The sequence below is a fragment of the Pipra filicauda genome, unplaced genomic scaffold (assembly GCF_003945595.2).
Source record: "Pipra filicauda isolate LSUMZ 115617 unplaced genomic scaffold, ASM394559v2 scaffold344_size1527164_pilon, whole genome shotgun sequence".
Lineage (NCBI taxonomy): Eukaryota > Metazoa > Chordata > Aves > Passeriformes > Pipridae > Pipra > Pipra filicauda.
The window spans coordinates 1,387,655-1,408,552 of NW_024104470.1; the positions used below are offsets into that span (position 1 = coordinate 1,387,655).

At 42.7% G+C, this 20,898-nt stretch overlaps 1 long non-coding RNA gene across 2 annotated transcripts; it reads left to right on the top strand.

Moving 5' to 3' along the window:
- Positions 1-2,602: 2,602 nt before the first annotated feature.
- Positions 2,603-20,461, top strand: LOC120323792. Of its 2 annotated transcripts, XR_005564638.1 has the most exons (4): positions 2,603-2,793; positions 11,308-11,495; positions 17,505-17,596; positions 17,705-20,461. It is a non-coding gene; the product is annotated as an uncharacterized LOC120323792 (long non-coding RNA). The 2 variants fall into 2 exon arrangements; XR_005564637.1 differs by lacking the exon at positions 2,603-2,793 and having other exon boundaries at positions 5,343-11,495.
- The last annotated feature ends 437 nt before the right edge of the window (positions 20,462-20,898 follow it).

Here is a 20,898-nt window from a genome sequence, read left to right on the forward strand (position 1 = left end):
TTTTTACCTATATACTTTCTAAACTCTTCCTGTCCTTCCAATCCTTCTTTAAATATGAACACCTAAATATATCCCTGGTTCAAAGCTTTTGTCTTCAGCATGCTTAAATTCCACAGTTGGTCCAGCCTGGCAGTAAACCAGGGCTTTAGCTATTGTGATTTATTGATAGCAGTAAGTGGTTCAGTCCCATCTGTGAAGGTACAAAATGTTCATAAGAAAATAAATATCTCATGAGAAAGTGGTAATGAACCATCAGTTGCAAAGCTCCCAAACAGCCAGGTGAAAATATGTCATATTTTCTGCTGTAGTACATAGCACAGATGTTGCAGCAAAGGATGGGGGGGGGGGGGGGGGCAAAAACCATCACCACTACCAAAAAAAAGCAAAACAAAGAGAAGTGAAAATGTATGACTTTGGAGAGGGAGGACCAAAGCTTTAGTGGTGAATACTGAAGGCATAATGAGAGGCTTGTCCTCTGTTCCTCACTAATCCTGTTTCAGCTCTACATGCAAAGGTGATAAGAGATCAGAAGGTACCTCAACCCTTGTGATTCTCTGGTTGTTTAGAATGCATAATTGCAGTTTTTTTAACACCAAAGGATAAGCCAGTGGTGGAGGTCAATATTTCTATTGCTGTGCTAGAAAAATAGCAGAAAAGGAATGACTCTCTAACTGTTACAGCAAAGCACAAGAAATATCTGCTTCAGGCTGCTTGTAGCAGGGGCCAGCAAATGGTTTATTCACTACTGGCTCTCATTTCAGTGTTGAGCTTCAGTGAATGTGTGGATGTTGTGTATCCTACACTCCAGATGAGGCCTGACTGAAAACAGGGCAGAGAACAGCTCTGCCATCCTTGATTTAGAGAGAAAAATTGAGTCACCATGAAAGTGAAATAAGGAATATGTGTGGAGCACATACTGAGCACTTCAGTCTCCATTTTCTATGTAGACCATACTGATGTCTATATTTTTTATAGGCATAAGAGTTACCAAGAGCTGACTTCACTTGGCACAGCCAGACGTGCATTTGCGCTGGCATCTGTGGGATCCTGTAGTAAAAACATAGATTTTTAAAATTTATTTATTATTTTGATTTGTTTTGCTTTGGCAGGGGAAATCTCTTTTATCAGAACGTTTAGCTTAAGTGTTTTTTTCCAGTCAAATATTTGTTGAGGCCTTCTTGGAGGATCTCATAGAAGGAATAGGAGGAAGTGACTCTTTGAATGGGATTCAGTGTAGGAATTCTTTATTATAGGCACTGGCAGCGAATATGACTCTGAATTAGGTATCTGGGCTTGTACTTGTGTTGGTTGTGCATCAATATCCTGATCTCTCATCCAGAGCATGCAACTTGTATATAATTATGCTGCCATGCCCTGTGAAACAAACTCAAAAGACTGAGAATTGCCCCTAAATAAGAGTATTTTTCAATGTGGCTTGGATGAAGTGTTAGCACTGCACAGGCTGGCTGGGACCTGAGGAGCACCCTGGGTGTCTGTGAGCCTGCACTGAATGCACATGCATCTCTCTTGCTGAGCTTATCCAGCAACAGAGCACTGGATTCTTCTGAGCAGGGGACAAAAGAAATGGAAACACGAAGAGTCTCTAAATCACAAATCAACACCGAGGGAGCTGGGACAGGTTTTCTTGTGCACCACAAATGCAGGCTGAGTGTCCAAGGCTTCTGGAAATCACTGGGCACCCCAGTGACTCATTCCCACAAAGGTTTCCATGGCACACGACTGACCTCCAGTGGGCACTGACTAGTGTGGTTGGACTGTAAATTCGGGGAAGATGTGTACAAGTGCTTTTTAGAAGACATATGTTCAGATTTCAGGGCAGATATTTGCTCCTTGTCTTCTTCAGACATTTCCAGCCTAAACACAGACCTTGGTCAGTCTCCTGCTGAGCTGGTAAATGCAACATAGTTCAACTGAGGTAAATAACTCTGCAAATGCCCACATGAAGTAAGGAGGAAATATCCTACCTATGGCCTCTCTCCATACAGACCAAAGTGATGAAAGGGGCAAAAGAGAAAGGAAAGAGCCTGAAGGGGTAGAGTTTCATTCCAAATGAGGCTCTGTCTTTTGGAAAGCCCAGGACTAAGGATGAGGACCTGACTGCAATTCATGTGCTATAGTCTCATCACATCTGTGGAGTTTGCAGCATCCCCACCAGCTGCATGGATCAGCCACCAGAGAACCCAGCAAGGCTTGTCCTGTAGCTGCACTGCTGCCAGCATTCGAGTTGGTTCACTCCAGTACACATGCATGATTTGCAACTCCCCCTTTGCAGGGTGATGGTGGGGAAGCACATCCCAATTTTACCTGTGGTTCTACTTTCCAGGGCAGCAAACAGCTGGGAAGAAATGCTCACCTGAATGAGGGGGAACCATCTGCATAATTACCCAGGCTTTCCTTCCTTTCCAGAAACCACAGGTGTCCTCTTCTAATGGTAGAAACCCAGATCACTGATTCCTCTCATAGCTGCCACAGAACCCTCCCTGACTTTTATATTGCTGGTGGGAGTTTAGTTTCCCTTATGTCTTTATAGATGGTTTCATAGTGTTTCATGTGCCCTCAGCACAGTTCAGTTGGTGGCTGATCTCTGATGACGCTTTCCTTATTGTGTAAATACAGATCTCTTCTCATTCTTCTCAGTGCAGTGTCCTGCTTCTGACAGTGAGGAATCACTTGATGGATTTAGGAAGAGGTGTCCTGACTGGGTAATAGCTACCTGACCTCCAACAGAAGGAAGAAGGTGTTTCCTCTGCCAGTGGAGAACTTCTCTGCACGGTAAGCAACAGCAGTACAACCTTATCTACGAGAGGGTGATAAATGCAGCAGCTGCTAGAGATGGATCCTGCTCCTGATATCCAAAGGAAACCTGGTATCACAGACTAAGGAGAGGATGAGGTAAGAGGGGCTGCCTTGGATCTAGTCCAGTTGGTGTATTTTTGTCTCACAGGAGAGAGTTATCCTCAGTATATGACTTTTGGGCAACCAGAGCTGCATTAACCAAGAGAGATCTTTGACCTACCAATGTGTGAGTAATCAGAGGTCGTCCTGGATCAAGTGCATCCAATGTTCAGACTCAATATATCTCAGGTTTATCTCAGATTTGCACCCAAGACAGATTCCAATAGGTAGAGACTTTGAAGCAAGGCACTTCCCTCCGGTCTGAATATGGCAAGAGAAGGTGGAAAGGTTGCAGTGCCCTTGGCATCTGCACAGGAGAAGCATTCACCTGGTGATTTATACAGATGTCTGCTGTGGAGCTCAGGGGTTGCGATGAACTTGGCTGCAAAATGGATAGGTGAAGTGCCTCACTTAAAAGCAGCTCAAAGGAACAGCAGGAGTTAGGAGCAACCAGGAGAGGTCTCTGGGGGGAGCAGGACAGGCACAGCTGAGCTGCCTTTCCAAAAGCCTACTTAGAATAGGCCAAGGCCCTCATTTACTATTGACTGGAGGGATGTTTTACAAGTGCCCCTTCTGGTTTAGAGAGATATGAAATCTGTCTGTAATTAAGTTAATTTGGGGTTGAACATGGGAAAAGATAATGAGATGGAAATAACAAAAGAAGAGTAAGAAAGATGGGAAGGTGTTGCTAAGAAACAGGTCTGTTGTACTAAATCCTTATCCCTCCCCAATCAAATAAATAATTTTTAGGATCTGGATGGCTGAGTCATGGGGCAGAAAGACCACAGGCTAGATCAAGAGCTTAGAATAATAAAGGAGATAAGAAGAGGGGTATGACTTCAAAAATTGAGGAAGGCAAAAAAGGTAACAGCTGTGGTGAGGACAATTTAGTGGCAGAGCAGTGGCTTTGGGATCAGCAGAGTGGTGTCCTGTGCCTGACTTGCCTCTTCATTTGAGGGAACCCCTCCAATGCCCTGAGCCTCCACTGGGGAGTGCCCTGAGACCTGGACATAAGGACTGGCCACCACCATGTCTTGCTTATCAAAGATCAGCAAACAGCCCCTCCTGAAACACAAGACTTTTACCTTCTTCAGTGTTTGACACTGGTGAGAATTTCCACTGGAGTCAAGCATCAGGGTGAAGTGTGAAAACTGTTTCTCCTTAGCTTTTAGAAATGTTGTAAAATATAGTATGTTCAAGCTAAAAGGAGGATGGAAGAGAGGTCTGTAGAAGGTACCAGAATACTTAACAGTCAGCAAAGCATAAGTAAATAGACAAGTTATTATCAATGAGTTTGTTTGAATTTGACAGAGCTTTCCTGCAAACACGGGGGAGGGAAGGGGGGTGAAGCATTCCTCACCAGTGTGAGCTGTAATAAAGGACCTGCTGTTTTCTGATTCTCACTCTCTGTGAAAATTGAAAAGGTTAGCCAGGTAATTGAAATCGGGACTGGAATACAAATACAGTGTGAAAACCCTACAGCTGGCAAATAAAGTTGCAGAGAAAAGACTCAATCCTTAGTGGAATTTCTTAGCAGCAAAAAGACAGGCTGGATGGGGAGGAGAGATGATCCTTCAATATACCTGTTCCTCACAGGAGGGGGAGATAGGGAAAGAAATGAGACTGGAAGGAACCAGACTGAGGCTAACACTTATATGAGAGCTCCTTGCTGTTAATGCAAGAGACACGTGAAAACTGGAGTGTGCTGAGGCTGAATCATGTCTGGCAGTCATTGCTGCCTCTTGGGGGAGTGCAGTGGGTTTACTGGGAATTGGTAGGCTGCCATAAGACCCAACTTTGGGACTATTTAGTGTTATATGCAGAGAGAGAAAGCTCCACATGACTCAGCTCCTCACCTTGGGACTGGGATACATAAACAAACTGGATGTATCTGGGCCAGTGACAATTGCCTGTTCATCTTTGCTGTATGCAGGAACATAAACTGATTTGCATCATCTTAAGCTAAGAGCAGGGAGACAGATGGTTACTGGGAAGCAGCTGAGGAATGGATCCTTGTCACCCCAGAGCATACTACATGTGTCTAAGTTCCAACAGAGGGTCCTGCCATTGATACTGAGATGGAAATTTAAATGTGTTGCTGTTTCTGTGGTCTGTTTTTCTGCAGGATCAGGTAACTTGAGCTGGGAGGAATCAGTGGTGCAGGACTTGGGGGAAGCTGAGTTTTGTTGTACTAACCAAGTTTGTTCACATTCAGAAAAACCCTCTGCATTTAGGACTTCCCACCAAGCCAACTAATGAACCCCAGTCTGTACATGGTTAAATAAACAGTAACTATACCTCTGAGTTCCTGTGTTAGTGCTTTATTTCCTTCCTCACAGAAAGTCTGGTGAGTTGTTTCTCAAAACCTTGAGTCTTGTAGTTTTTTGCTGCAGTTGCTCAGTGCTGCCCAACCCACCTGCACTGCAGTCAACAGCAGCATGAAAAAACTTCTCTTTGGAGACTTTCCATTGAGTTCAGGCAGGTGTTTAACACGTTCTCTGGCAGGACAGATATCTTTCCTACCCTCGCCAGCTCCTATAGAAGTAAGGGAAAGAAAACTGCAAGCTTGCAAACCAATGCTGCAAACCCTACAAGTGCTAGAGCTCTGTTGGAATTTCCCCACCTTGTAAGAGCTTGGTCCAGGTGTCCCAGAGGCACCAACCCCGGATCAATAAACAAAATGGTAGCTGAGGATGCTGTTCTTACACTGTTTAGAGGTGAATTAGCTGTTAACCATTTCTTTTGCTCATTTAGAGCATGATTTTCCTAGTGAGTCATTTCTAAGGGAGACTCTTGGGTTCTGAAGAAATGAAACAAATTGAAAGGGTCTGATAAACATATCTGCTCTGCAACAAAGAACACACATCATTTCAAGGTGACCTGTATCTGGCTGCCTAGCTGTGTTTTTCAATCATAAAAGATATGCATAAAAACTACCTGTAAAACACCTAAGGTAGATGACTGAAATAGATCAGATAAATTGATTTTAGCATGGCTTTTTTTCCCCCCTCATTTGACTAGAAGAGGAATACAGATTTCCTCTGATGGTGATCTCCATCTTATAGACATCTGAGTCAAAGGGTCTTCTGGAAAACCCACTTATAGCCAAAAAATCAAACAACAGCCTATTTGTCTGGGGAGTAACTTGCTGCATTGCATAACATAGTATAAGCTGAGGATGCATGAAAAAAGTTATTTGGGCTTTTACAGTAAACACCTCAGTATTTAATTCAAGAATTAGCTATCCTACTGGAAAGCAAATTATTCCAACAGCTTCCATACACCTAAAATTAATCCTTTAAAAACTAAATGGATTTAAGATAATTTGCCTTAAAAATATCAACTGCAATTTTTTAGGGTTTCAATAAATCTAGACAGTAACAGAAAGCCTCCTACTTCTGGTGGCAAATGAGCTCTCTGTGTCTGGGGTGTGACCTAAGCAGGCTGTTGACTAATCTAAATGTAAATGGAAGGAAATGTGGAAGAAAATCAGCAACCCTTGACTCTCCAGGTGAGGTTCTTGCCTCTGGGGAATCTCCACCTTCTGCTACTCACATGAAATCTAAGGGAGAAACAAGAAACTTGAGGATTGCTGGAGGATGGACCAGGCCTAGGAAGAGAGACTCTAGTATATTTATTTTCATGTTACACACAGATACATATAATCAGCTCTGCAGCTGAAGTGTACATTTAGTTTTACTGGTAAGCTGTGGTTGAAACACTTCGAAACACAGTAGTGTTCAAAAACTCTTCGGGTAAACTTAGCAGAATTGTCCACCTGCTGTCATGGTGTCTTTTCCAACTGAATCTGGCATTAGATCAGAGTATCACTCACTGGTAATGAACACAATTCTTCTCTCCTTTGAGTGTTTCCTTGCAGTACATTTCAGACTATTCATGTTTTGTTCACAGTACTGCCCCTGCTCTCCACACTTTCTGCTCACACACTTGCATGTTTCCCAGAGGGAAAGAGAAGCAGAGAAATAAATCAATAGACAGTTCTGTCTAGGAAGACACGCTTGATTTCAAATAAATACAGTTCCATCACACTGGACCGCTTTGGAGGAAAGTGAGTTGTTCTCTGTTTTCTTGCAACATGAATTTTTCTCAGCCAGTTGCCAACATTTTTCAGCACTTGGCTATGAAAGCTGGTTAATGTATAAATAAAGGAATAGCATCGACTTTCATGACATCTCTATCCATCTTCCTGTTTTTTCGTGTTTGGATTCAGCTTCCAAAATGCAGCCAAGTAAATATCAGAGCAGAGTGATAAATAACTCAAGCACCAACCTTTTAGGAAGAAAAGCCTCTAGTGAACATTGACTACTTTGTAGAGACAAAGTGCATCCCTCAGGAATGAGGGGTACTGAGCTGTGCAGTCACAGGGAACTTAACTTGGAGTCTGCAGTCAGTCCACACTTTCTCCACTGCATTTATTTTGTTTTTAGCAGAATTTAGAGGAATTTTGACATGTCTCTCCCAATAACACTTTCACAGAAGGTTTGATTTGGTGCAAACCTAAATGTTTTCAGCTCTGGTTTTGATATTTAGCCAAAAAAGGCCCAGCAATTTCTGGTTATGAGTGTCACTTCTTTTGACTGACACCAAATGAAATGTGATAAAAACTCCTTTTAGGACAAAAGAATAAATTACTTCAGACCCAGGTGAGTTCCTGATGATTGTCTTCTCACTATTTCTCTTCTAAAATTTCCCCATCCATGCACATTCCTCCCACTCCCTCCTTCCCCTTCCTCACAAAACCCTATGTCCTCCTTGGGAACAAAAATGTGGCTGTTTTGTCTAAGACCACACAAAATCTTCACCCTACAACTTCAGAGCCCAACCTTGTCTGCAGATCTGTGTGCTCATCTGCAAGTCATGAGGTGCATTTATCCACCCTGAGCTTTGCAGCCAAAGGTTGGGATTCTCCCATAAAGAGAGGAGCGAGCGGCATCACTCATGGGTGGCTCTCTGTGCACCAACACAAAATGCCATCTGGTCCTAAATGCATAAAATGCATCCAAAGAGCCACAAAATCCCATAGAGGAACGTCTCCATCATATGGTGGATGTGTGAGTATGTCAAACTACACCATCTCCTCATGGGTGGGTGTCTAGGACATCGGAGAAGACCTGCTTTCAGTGGAACACAGCTGGGATAAGGAGGATAACCTCCTGAGCTCAGTGAGGGAGGAAATCCAGCCCAGGCTCTGCCCAGGTGGCCCCCAGCCTGTCAGTGGGAGCACAGAGCTCAGAGCCCAGCAGGAGAACAGGGACCTGGGCAGCTCACAGGCAGCAAGGCACCACTGGCACAGCAAGTCCAGAGGGAAATCACACTTTTACGTCTGGCAGAGGGAAAAATTATAATGCAAAACTGGTTGGAAACGGAAATGTTAATGATAAAACGCAAGTGTCCACTTGGGGGTGGCAAAGCATTTCAGCTGTGTCTTCAGGGAGCAGGAATTGCCTTCTCTCTGCAGGCCTATCGTGTAGCTCTTACCCTCTCCATGGCTTGTTCGACAAGACTGCAGATGGTAAAATGGGTCTGAGAGAAAACATGGTCTAAAATTCCCCTTGTGCTACAGGAAAAGATGACTCACCATCTTCCATGAACCTCCCAGGTCTCACCTCACCTCAGAGTCCCACAGAGAGAGACAAACAGAAGACTTTGGGGGAAACAAAGTAAGAAGCCATGGAAAAGGAGTACAGCCCCTTCCACCTGTGATGGGAAGTGTCATCTGGATCCCCAGTGACCTGGAATGAGCCTTCATGCATACAGTGTATCATCTTTCAGGAACTAATGTTCCTATTCGTTGTGATAACTCTGTGTACTCTGACTATGAGAGTAACTCCCAGTCCCTTGACAACACACATGGGATGGTTTTCTGTGGCAGTGCGTGCCAAGCCTGAGCCCAGAGCAGTGGCTAAACCAAGCCCTGTGTCAGGGGGCACAGGGGAGACATTTCTCTGAAACACAATGAACAGGCTTTGAAACTTGGGACAGAGAGTCTTACAGAATTCTTTGTCATGTAATGGATTCCTCCTGACCTCCCTTGACACAATTCTGTAGCATCCTGTCCCTGCAGTCAGCAGAGCTCATCAGCTCAGATGTAAGTGTGCTGCCTTCAGGATCTGTTTGCACAACTGGGATGCAGGAAAGTTTTTTGGACCTATGTTGTGCTTTATGGCAAAATCTGAATTCAGTAGTTGTAGTATCACTGCAAAATTCCCGTTTTTATTACCTTTGTATTAGGTTTGCCCCAGTTCCCTGTGTTGTCAGTGTTGTCCAGGGTTTTTTCTGGATCCATGTAGATCTCTGACTTTGCAATCCACCTGGTACAGGCAGGTGTGAAATCTGCTGAAGCACAACCACAAGGCTCCACTGGTGGAGACAACACATAAGTATCTGAAGCTGAAGCAATGATAAGAAGTTCTCACAAACTGCAGGAGATGGGGTATAGCAGGGACCTACCCATTTGTACATGCAAAGGTGGATGGGCAAAAATAAAACTATCTGATGTACATTCCCTGGGCAGATATCCCCCACCAGCTGCATTAATCACTACCCCCCACCCAGATCTTTACCTTGCTCAGAAAGCAAAGGTTTTGTTTTGCATTTATTTTACAATTACTGGCTCCCCGATTCTTCTGGCCCAGAAATAGCTATTACTGGTTTCTGATGCCTATCAGCCCAGCTCAGAGCTGCTCTCATTCTTGCCTACTTGCTCATGTTGACAAGAGAGGTTTGCAACAGCCATACCTGGAGAAGGTCATGAGAGAGAGAAGCGGGACTGGCTTACCCAAACCTAGATATAGATAAGGCTTATGCAGCAAGTTGCCTCATTTCAAAGTAAGTAAACGCTGATGTTTAGGTTGGTGCACAAAAGGCCATTTGATAAGACTTGGCTAAGCTGTGTCTCTCTCCTGTGCTGGTAACATTGGGAGTGTGTCTCACTTTTTAAAAGCAGCTCTTCACTGGCACAGCTTGCAGTGAGCAAGCTGAGATTCCCATCCCTACTGTTAGCTCAAGTGTAATATAGTGCTTCTCAAACATATGTTAAATACAATCTTCTTAATTTAAGCAATGAGACACCTCTCCAATCTTTTCTTGCTGAAATCAGTCTTTTAGGAAGGTCTTTTCTCTTTTTGTTTTCTTAAAGCAATTTTCTTTAACTTCTCTCTCACCTGGATCATCACATGGAAAGTCACAGACCAGTGGAGAGCTGAGAACTGCTGACAGATGTCCTGTGTGTGCCAGGGGCACTCATGTATTCAGCAGAGTCCATGAGATTGTGACCCTCAATCACAAACATGCTCTTCTGGGCAGAAATCTTGCAAGTGGGATGTTCAGGGGCCCAGTGCTTGCAGCAAGGAGAAATCACACTGAGGAAAGCCATCCTGAAGCGCTGGGACAACAGGTTGTAAATGATGGGGTTCGTGGCAGAGCTCAGATAGAAGAAAACACCTGAGAGAGAGAGAGATTAATTTATGTGTGAAACGATCTCAGAAGAGGAAAAACTCTTCATTGCTTATACAGCTCCACCAAGCTTTGGTGCAAGGGTGGAGGCAGCAACAGCAGAGCTCTGCCTGCTGCCTTCCTGGCACAGGCAGAGGGATGTCTCACCGAGATTAGCTCATACACTGCAGTTGCAGTGAAAAGAAAATGGGAGAGATTGTTAATTGGAGCTCACTCTCTCCAGCTCTTCAGGAACCAGCTCTCTCTTGAGCTGTCCTGCCCTGCCTCCAGCACTGCCCTCATCCCCACAGCAGGGTTTACACAGCTGGTGTCCCCATCAGAGCTGTCAGAGGACAACTTCCAGCCAAGGGAAGCTAATTTCTTACAACACACCAGGACAACTGCACAAGATCAGATTTGTCTGAGTTGCCTAATGGCCACATTCAGTGTTTTCCCATGGCAGACTGAGAATATGATTCCTTTTGGAAAAAGCCTTCATTTTATGGTTGGCAAGGCCATAAACATTTGGTTTCATCACCCATTCTGAGCAATAGGTAAGTCTTTTGTCTTGCCATTTGGTAAGGTTTCCCACTTGCCCCAGAGACCCTGTGGAGGATGATGCTTGTTCCTGTGTACTTGTTAAAAGCAGCTGAACAACAGCAGGCTTCACTTCTGAACATTCCCAAGAAGGAAAAGCAGGTAATGATGCATGGTATACTTTTTTTTCCTTCTTTGTGAATATTCAGATACTGTATTGGACAAGACGTCCAGATCTTGGAAGCTGCAGAAAATTGCATGTAGTTTTTATTCAGGCACTATTCTCATCACTGCCCTCCAAATCCTGAGAAGGTTTTCCATGCATGTCTCATGTCACCTACAAAGTAAATGAGGACATATTCCAAGTAAACCATTCACAAATACTTTTTTTTTTCCCAGTCCCTGTGCAAGTGGAAGAAGAAAGCTTTACCTGACACCACATGAATTAAGTTGAATGTGTTAGCCAAAGGCTCAGTCCATTCCACAACAAAGCTGAAGAAAAGTCGATCTATATGGAATGGAGCCCAGCAGATAGCAAAAACTATCACGAGGACAACTGGCATGGAGAAAGGGGAGAAGAAAAACAGGTCAGTAATGGGGGCATATGGTTCACTAGCCTGCACAGAGCAGAGAGAGTTCAAAAAGCTGAATGAAAGACTAAATATACAAATTATGTTAATGGTTTCAAAACTTTTGCCATACTTTTTGTCTTACCATTACCGGCTAAAAGAACAATCTTTCTGCTAGTTTCTGTGTTGGATAACCCAATGCATGCACACACAGTGACATTCAAACAGAGCAGGAAACAGCCAGGTAATGTTGGGGCACGTGTGGAACCTAGACCCATTCCAGGCACTGAAAATCAGGCTGGCTTCAAATTACAATTTCCTGGTTCAGACACTGACTTAAGGTGTCTGAAAGAATAATGTTACAGAAAATAGTGAAAATGATTTATGTTTCCTGCATAAACACCATCTCAGTAGCAAGGTGTTCTTTGCCTTAAAGACAGCCCTAAATTAGGAAGTGATGTGAGTGCTTTCAAGGTGATTGGGGCATAAATTCTCTTGAATGTTATACAGTGTGCAAGTCTGCTTAGGTCCAACTTTTCTTTGAAGGTCTAAGTGATTAAGTCAGCAGTAGGTGATGGATGTAGCTTGGCAGGATTGTTTCAAGACGTGACAACTGAGAGGTGACCTCATTAATGTGTATGGGTATCAGAAGGGGAGGGTGTCAAGAGGATGGACCAGGCTCTTCTTGGTGGGGCTGAGCAATAAGACAAGAGACAATGGCAGAAACTAATGCACAGGAAGTTCCACCTGAACATGAGGAGGAACTTCTGCACTGTGCAGGTGACTGAGCACTGGAACAGGTTGCCCAGGGAGGCTGTGGAGTCTCCCTCACTGGAGACATTCCAGAACTGTCTGCACACAATTCTATGCCGTGTGCTCTGGGATGACCTGGTTTGAACAGGGAGATTGGACCGGATGACCCACTGTGGTCCCTTCCAACCTGACCCATCTTGTGATTCTGTGATTTCTGCTCATTAGCAGAGCTCACGGTGTAACGCAAAACAGATGTATATCCTTTATAAATGTACAAGATAGACTGTTTGCACTCTGGAAAAAAAAAGCGATCCTCCCTAGAGGGCTGCAAGAACCAGTTTGGAGTGAGGGATATTGGAGAATTGCCATGCAAGCATCTGCCACGTAGGTTTGCTCAAACTCCTCTCATGCTGGGGAGGAAAATTTGCTTTCTGAATCTTTTGATAGATACCCATGGTGTTTCACTTCCATGCCCTATAAATCCAGAAAAAACTGCAATTTTTTTTTTTTTAAATAACAGCTACTCATCTCATAACTCTTGTATCCAGTGAATTTGCTTGATTCCCTTTAGGACCTGGTCACCCTCCTGTCCACTGAAAAAAAAACCGCAGAAGGACTTACTACTTACACAACATCTTTGTGACTGATTTCCTGGATGGTCTCTGAACATTCACAGCCATTTCCTCTACTTCCAAAGTTTCATCTCCTTTCAACTGGTAAAAGGAGGGAAACCAAAGGAGAGCTTAGACAAAAGATCACATCCACACCAGACATAGCCTGCTTAATATTTTGATAATTGCAGTTTGAGAAAGCAAAACCAGGGGCAACTTGGGACTGACTGAAAAAAGTCTAAATTTCATTTTTTTTCTCCAGAGAAACACTGAACCTTTAGGTTCTAAACAATCTGCAGATTTTATACATCTGAACCTGCATATTTACAGCAAGTTCATATTTCACTTCCCCACTTGTTTTTCCTCAGTGAGTCAATATTTGGTTCACAGTTTGTGTTCAATTTCAACACTATTTTGCTAGGCATTATTTTCTCTTCTGGCAAGATATTGTTTGTTTATTTTCCTAATAGGGTTCCCCACAATTAAGCACAAACCAATGATTGAAAAAATACACAGAGTGGCCTCAGTGTAACACAGTTATAATCATTGGAAAAAACTCTGTAAAATTCGAAGGAATTTGTTTCGTGCCCTGAGTGGTTTGGACTAATTGATATTCAACCCATCTAATGAACAAAACCCAAATATGCTCCCTGCACCTCCGGGGTGCATGATACACAGATTCAGCCACATACTGCTCAGTTACAACAATGTGAGGTTTTCTCCAGTAGTTTTTCCTGGACTTCTAAAAAATGGACATAAAGAGCAATAATCTGATCCTCCCTGAACTGCTTCCCCAATATGCTTATGGTGAGAGCACTGGTGCTTTGGTGATGAAAATACCAGGTCTAGATAAACAGGATTGCTTTGAGTACAGAAGAGATCATGTATGAAAAGTGTATATTTGGTCCGAGCTTCCTAAAGTGGGAACTTCTGATTAGCCAACAGCTTTGGAGTGATACTTTTATTAACTGAGAGAAACTGGAAGAAAAACTTTTAATTACATGGGAGAGAATATAAGGAATGAGGAAAAAGATAGAAATCATTCTGTATTTGTAAAAAGTCTTGTGAAAACATGCTAATTGTGCCATTTGCTTTTGCCTTTTACACTGTGACTTTGCTTTCTGATTTCTGATTAATAATACTTTTCTCTCAGGATGATCACGTAAGACCTTTTTTCAATGTTCTCTTTATTCTATTTATAAAATGGAAAACCATGTAAATGGGATTATAATCAATTATAGTGCAATTCAGCCTCTCATGTTTTACATTATTGCCTTTGTAACTTTTAGTCATAGCCACAGTTGCTTAAGGAAGAGCCTCAGTTGATTTGTAACACATGTAGCTATAAACGTCTGCTCAGAGTGATTAAACCCTCTAGTTTACCTTCAGTGGTTTTCAGTCTCAACAGTAATCTATTCCAGGCATAGTCCAAAGCCTCAGAGAATACAGTGTTCTGATGCTGTAATAAACCAGAGATATATGTATCTTTATTTTTCACCTTCCTTTCCTCCTGTCATTTTGATGATGCTGAGAGGTTCCCCTTTAGCCTCAAGGGATGAAGGTGTAACTAGCAAGAATAACTCAGCAGTTGGAGTTTAATAAAACAATGAATTATTACAAAGAAGGAGGAAAAATAAATAAACAAATGAGTACATGGCAAAGGTTGTAACTTGAGCGAATGCCAATGGTTTGAGGGAACTCCAGCCAAGGTAGTGGTTACTTTTACATCACTGTGATGTATGAGGCTGTGTAGGGTTGCCTGGAGATGCAAACTACCCTTTCACTGAAAAAGAATTAAAAGTGACTGGAGCAAGAAGCTGAAAATTGGATTTTCCCCCCCACATCTTTATTAGCTACAGGATTTCATACCAGAAATCAGAAGGTAGAGAAAAATTAGGGCCTCACATATCCCCAGGCAAACCTAGTGAGGCCACTCTACAAAAGCAGAAATGTTTTCTGTAAACTCTTTGGCCTATCTGACACTATTGGTGAACAAACTTTCTCTCCAGCTGATGGAAAAATTGATACTTAAAAACTACAAGGCTTATGCCAAAGCCTGCAGTCGTGACTGTTCTGAGGATTTGGCTGAAGCTGTTGCCATCTGCTGCTCCACTCCAGCCTTAGTGTGCTTTTGGCTCAACCCCATGGCAAAGGAGAGCATGTCAGTGGGGGCAAGGTTTGCTGAAAACTTCCATGGAAAGGGGATGGACCCTTCCAGAGATGTACTGGGCTCTGCAGAAATTCAACAAAGGTAGTCACTGTCCACAGATGATTTTGCTTTTAACAACTGGGCATCTGGGGGGCAAAATAGATTTTGATGATTAAATCTGCACCAGATATGCATTGACAAGAGTAAGTTGTCTTGCTTCAAAGAAAGCTGAAATAAAAATTTTCAGTGTGTCCAATGTATTATGGAGGGGATGAGAGACTAAGAGAAGTGTTGAACCTTGGCAGAAGAATCATCCTGTCTAGGCAAAAGTCACCTGACTGTCTAGATCCCCTCACAGATGTCTGAAGCAGGTAGGAGAATATGTCTATGGACTCTCCACTCTCTTCATTCACTGTCAAAAATCCTTGTTAAATAAAGTTTGACTTTTAGACAAGCAGTGATAAGCACCTACCCCTGTGTTCTTTTAGAGATCAGTTTGAAAGAAATGGACAGGGACCTTGCACTGACTCCTGCTGCAACACAGACTTCTTCCCAAACAGTCCCACCCCATCTCTATCAGCACTGCAGGGATTAACTTCCATGAGCAGCCATTTCCCACTGATCTCATCTTCTCCTTCTCCTCTTCCTCCTCAGGTTTTTGGCTATGGGTTGCAACCAGTAGTCCAGCAGCTGGACCAGGTTTAAAGAGCCTGGATGATTTAGGGGTTGATCCTAAAGGTACCTGTGGTGAGAACCCTATGAAAGAGGCAGAAGGAAGCTTCCACAATTAAATCTAATGAGGCTGCAGTGTAATCATCAGTGTCCTCTTCTTTATACTGATGTTGGAACTATCTATTGACCACATCAATGAATTATTATTAAATCATCAAGCCTTAAAATGATACCCAAGTAGATCATGAGGTAACTGATCACGAGGTAATCAGCCGGATGGATCTGTTCATTTTCCAAGGAATAAAATTTAAAATTAACTCAGGTACCCTATGACCCATGTTTGCTGCCCTCTTATGACATGTGACATGTCCCACATATTTTTCCTCTATTGCATCCTGAGACTCTCCTGAGCATCCTGAGCACTGGCAAAGCTTGAGGAAGAAACTGTGGCAAGGAAATGCCCTTTCTACAAAGCCTGGATATGGAAGGGCTGTGTCGCTGCTGAATTTGAGCTGTTGTACAACCTTTGGAATAACACTGAGCTTTTCCTCTACATTCTGTGAGGGATACATGGCACTCAGGAGACTACAGAGTGTTGCTAAAGCTTCATAGGTTTCATCCTTCGTGAGCAGATAAAAAGTGTCTCGTCTTGAAAAACAATATATATACATCATTCTTCTGTCATTTCTGTTGAGGAAATGAAATTATCTTGCCTAGTGCAGTTTGGAGCATAATGCAGATCTAGTCAGGATGGATGCTGTTTAAAATTTGAAAGTCTGAGCTGGATATACAGAAAAAAAACCCCACAAACAATGAACATTACTGCCTTTTGGAGAGACAGCTTGAACATATCTGTGAATTTACAGAAGTCCTGGGGGAGTAGCCTTCATTCGGTACCGAGCTTCTCTTCTGGGATGGGGTATAGGAATGTCTGATGCTGCAAATAGAAGTTATTGCAGTCTTCAAGTCTTCTTTTTATCAATTCAGATATTTCTCTTTTTCTTTTCATAATATCCATATTTACAAAATTTTTCCCTCCCTTCAGGTCTTGTTTTGCAAAATTTTCATCAAAACCATATTAAGACCCCGCAACAGCCACTGGGCAGTGTGGACAATTTAACCCATTCACTGCTTTGAGGATCTGTTGTGTGTTATGGATTTCTGGCAGTTAATCCTTGTTTTTTTTTCCTGGGTAGAGTAAAAGTTGCTTCTGTATAATTTCAGTTAACAGTAAATGTCAGCCAGCAAAACAAAATTATATGTACACTAGCAGAGATTTGGTTGAGTTTCATGCACATTATTTAATAAGTTCATTCCTCTCCCTTTCTTGCTATATGATCAGACGTATCTTTGTAAACTTTAAGTTATACTCAGTGTGATGAGATGGTATTTATATTTTCAAAGTATCTGTAATGTGTGAGAAAAAAAAGTCATCAACTCGCTACGATTAGCAGTGTATTCCAGCGTTGTGCTACACAGCTTTATAATACTGTGATACTGATTGTTTTATCCACACATTTACATGATGGATACTTGGTAAAACTAGACTCACTTTCTGAAGAGAGAATGAAAATAAGCTCTAAGATAGTCTGGTGAAACTGTGCTGCAGTTATATAAGGAAATGATTGCTGAATTTGCTAACAGCAGCAATAAGGTAGCATTTCAGTTTATGAGAGCTTTGTGAGTTTTCGTGAATATTATCACCAAGGAGAGAAAGAAACTAATGCAATAGAAATTGTCACAGTCACAAGAAAAGGGAAAACAAATAATACAAAAGATTCGATCACTAGCCTGCTTGTTTTTATTCTTTTCACATTTTAATTTTGCTACATTTCCTTCTAGTCCCTGCTGCAAAGGTGTAAATCTCTGAGAGGCTGGAATCAATCCACAGACTTCGGTGTTTCAGTGACATTCGGATGTGAGCAGCAGTGATGGTAAGTTTCTATAAAAAGACTGGGGTAGATTATCCCCTAACATTAATTTCAGAATAGGATTGCACCAAAGAAGGATTTGGATCTACTTTTTTTTTTCTTTTTTTCCAGAGGTTTGAAATACTTTTGCCTTTTTGGGGGAAGACAGCTGGGCAAGAAAAAGGTGCAAGCACTCAAAAGACACATACAGACACAAACACACAAGAATGAGCCAAGGAAACACAGTACAGCTGGAGTAAGACTTACTCTTAGCCCCATCAGATAGTACAGCACACTTATTACCCCCATGGGCAGCGCATAGAAGAGAAGAGAAGTAATCTGGACAATACAGTTGTAGATCCACAAGGGCATGACCACAGTGCAGGTAGCAGAGCCCGGGACCAGGGTGCCGTTGGGGAAATGCTGCAGCATGATGCCATGGGTGCCCGTGTTGGGGAGGGCAAAGAGGACAGAGAGGACCCAGAGCGCCAGGATGGTCCTCAGGGCTCGCCTGCGGGTGCTCTTCAGCTTGGCACGGAAGGGGTGGAGGATGGCGATGTACCTCTCCACGCTGAGCGTGGTCACGCTGAGGATGGAGGCAAAGCACACCGTCTCAAAGAGCGCCGTCTTCAGGTAGCAGCCGACGGGCCCGAACAGGAAGGGGTAGTTGCTCCACATCTCGTAGACTTCCAGTGGCATCCCGAAAAGCAGCACGAGCAGGTCCGAGACCGCCAGACTGAAGAGGTAATAATTGGTCGGGGTCTTCATGTTCTGGTGCTTGAGGATTACGAGGCAAACTAAGAAGTTCCCCACCACCCCAACAATGAAGATCAGGGTGTACACCAAAGCCATGGGCAGGAACAGGTGGCTCCGTCTGGGCCCACATAGGAAGGCTAAGTAATCCTCAGTGCTGTTTAAGTACCCCCTGAAATGTTCTTCCTGTAGAGCAAGGTGGTTTAACCAGGAGATATTACTGATCCAGGCCATTACTGATCTGCTGAAATGTTTCACAGCTGAGATTTGGTCTTCTTTACGTTTCTCTGTGCTAGTTTGTTCACTTTTTGCAGAGAGAGGAGGGGTGGGTGGAGTTGTCTTGGCAGACCTGGATGCACAAAGCCACTGAGGATGTGAGTGAGTGTGTTTGCCTGGCTCTGGGTAAGGTTTTGCTGTTCAACAGCTGTTCCCCTGCACGGAGCCCCTCAGCCAGAAAGCCCCTCCTTTCACACATATTCATTGGCTCGCTAAGTGCATTAGATTATAGAGTATGAACAGAGGTTCCAGCCACTTGCATCAGCTCCCGTAGCTGATGCGTTCACAGAATCAGAAATGTGGGATTTAGAGAGCTGGGAGTGTGAAATATAGGATGTAATACCAGCTGAAGGTTGTTAGTATTTGTCAGAGGGTGGGAAAACCAGACCAGAAAAACTCAATCTAAATAGCTTTTACAAAATTATAACGATGCTACATCCAGTTGTGAGCCACAAGCAAAACAAAATAAAAAAAAAGTCTGGCATGATTTTATTTTTCAAATCTCTGCTGATTTTTATTTTGTGTTGTCTATGGCAGCAAGTACTTGGAAACAGAGTTTGATCAGCAGAAAGCCAGGCTGGTTTTTGTAGCCATTCATGTGGAATTAGGTTACTATAATGCTTCAACCTTTTTTAAAAACACTGTGATTATTTTTTCTCCTGAACTCTGACAAAGGACTTTAATTGCAATTCTTACTGACATCAAAATATTTTCTCACTTTCCTGGTATGCTGGAATCTGGTCCCATATTCTTAGATAGCCTTGTTTGGGGAATATTTTTGTACACTGTATTATTCCATATTTATTGCCTCTGGGCCGTGAACATTTATGAACATTCATCAATGTATTCTGCAAAAACACTTTCTGAGACCAAAAAAAAAGTATATCCTACAAGGATCGTGGCTGTGTCAAAATATATCATTTAGCTCCTTATGAATGCTTGATTCCTTACTGAATTTCTCTAAAACAAAAAAGCTTCCAAGTCTGTAGATGTAATTTTCTGAGATTCAGAAAAGTTCAGCTGTTTGAAGAGGTGAAAAAGATGAGGGCTAGTTTATATTTTTTTTGGCAGGTTGGTGTGTGATTTGTCTGCCCAGAACCTTTGACTAGCACTCACTTTTTAGTACCTGCCCAATCCCCTCCTTGAATCCACATAAACTTTTTACATCCCCGACATCCTTTAGCAAGCTGCTCCTTGAATCTTTTCTTGTGTATTATGTGTATTTCTTTTCTCTGTCTGACCCTTTAGCTTAACCTCTCAAGAAAAAAAAGAGATTGTTTCAATAATCACAGACTGCCTCCAAAAGCAGCAGCAGTATGTGAAGAACCAAGGGCTGGTCCCATCGAGGCATATTCAGTGTGGGGAGCCTGAGGACTACTATGTAATCATTTAAAATGCGAAAGGCATGGAAGGTACCACAACAACTACACTAAAAGGCAGAAACATGTCTCTTGTGATGACTTTCAGACCTCCTGAGATTATCTCACACGTGAACTGTCTCCACCAGAAAGACCCTACTAATTTATTTTAGCATTGCACAGAGGTATTTTACTCAGCAGATTGAAAGGTTTTACTGGATTAGTGAGTAACAAACGTGCTCTTTTGACCTATTGCCCCCTTCATTAAGGGTTCATTTTATAGCTATTCCCTGCATTTTAACAATGTTGAATTTAATCTCGATCCACTGTTGATGTGAGAGGTAGGAGCAGAGGAATCAATAGTAGGGTGCCTGTCTGACACTCAGATTGATTCTTTCAGAGCACAGCAGGAGAAAAGTATTTGAGTATTTGTGCAGGACTAAATGTTTTCTGTCCCTCTGCTTAACTTTCAGTTTTGCTGGGTTTTGTTTGTTTGTTTGTTTTCCCCTATAATTTCTAAATATTTAATTTCTTTCCATTTTTCCTTTCCCATCCCCCAAGAAAATTCCACCATTCTTAAACTGAGATGCGTAAACGCTTCTGAAGTAGCTACCAAATTAGCTTCACTTCTTGCACATTAACTTCTGTAAAGAAACTGAAATGGAAACTTTAGGTCTGTTCGGCTCGGACCCAGTCTTACAGGAAAGAAAACCAAAAAGGATTCAGTTCTTTGCCAAAAGGCCAGAAGGGCAGCCATACCCACCACAATCTCTATGAGAGGAAAGCAATGGGCTGTAGAAACACAACAGGTCACCTGCAAGTGTGGATGTGCCAGACCTACCTGTGTCTACTTCCATTTGTTCTCTCTTCTCAATCCTTTCTGATCCTTCTGGGCTTGGTTGTCTGGGATTCTGACAACCTGTTAGAACAGAAGCAGAA